The sequence below is a fragment of the Aplysia californica genome, unplaced genomic scaffold (genome assembly GCF_000002075.1).
Source record: "Aplysia californica isolate F4 #8 unplaced genomic scaffold, AplCal3.0 scaffold00488, whole genome shotgun sequence".
NCBI classification, from domain to species: domain Eukaryota; kingdom Metazoa; phylum Mollusca; class Gastropoda; order Aplysiida; family Aplysiidae; genus Aplysia; species Aplysia californica.
In genome coordinates this window covers 529,894-530,950 of record NW_004797758.1, presented here as the reverse complement: position 1 = coordinate 530,950, position 1,057 = coordinate 529,894, and positions in this window count along the sequence as shown.

Here is a 1,057-nt window from a genome sequence, read left to right as displayed (position 1 = left end):
TATCCGATATGTTTACTATTTTAGGTGAACTGGGAGTACCTGTCTTCACACACATTGAGTGGATAGATTGAGGGCTTTTATAGCTCACTGCGGAGGAACAAAAAATACTTATTGTGTTAAATAGCTTCCTTTTAATTTAGAGATAGATAGCTCTTCTTTGAGAATGACCAGAGGTCTATGTGTCGCTACACGGTGGTGTCAGGTGGTCGTCAGTTTTTTAACAAATGAATTATCTATATCATCTGAACTCCCAGCAGTTTTGTAGGATTTCGTATAAATAAATACGATAGACATAATATGTGTGTATTTTGCCGCTAACACGTTTTTACTTTTTAACACATGAAGACTGGATAAGGCATCCCCCCTCCCCATAATGACTAAACTGACTTTAAAAACCCATCAAAGTTAATATTCAAATTGATGGTTTCATACTAAAATTCTCGCTCTGCGTCGATATCTGCGTTCCGTCCGCCATTTTGAACGTTCTGCCTTGCTGCTGAGCTAAGGGACACTCAGAAAAACAGTCGAAAGAGCAGTTATAATGGAACTAGAAGACTCTGACATCGATCTTAAGGATTGCTACGTTGAACATATTGACGAATAGGCCCCCAATGAGGAGTAATCCGGCAATAACGATGAAAATGAACCTCCTCTTTTACGAGAAAATTGGTAATTTTCTTTATCAACGCTATCAGTGTTTAGATCTAAAAAGTTCACCAACGTAATGAATAATAAATAATTATCATGTCCGTTTTAAAGGTTTATTAACTGTTTTCTTATAATTTGTTCATTGAAACTTATCTTTTACTCGTAATTTTGTAAAATTTTTGGAGTGGAAATATTTTTAAAATAATTTTTATTGGACGTAATACAGGTTGCCAAGGAGTTGTTTACATTAGTTGATCAGTGACGCACAGCGAGTTCAGGATCTAAACATAAGCGCACTGTCATTTATTTGTTTCCCATAGTTTTATGCGTTCAGTTCTCAGTCTAAACTAATTAAAGCAATGTAGTTCAGGACTTACAAGCTGAAAATGTATGGGGGGGGGGGGGGGGG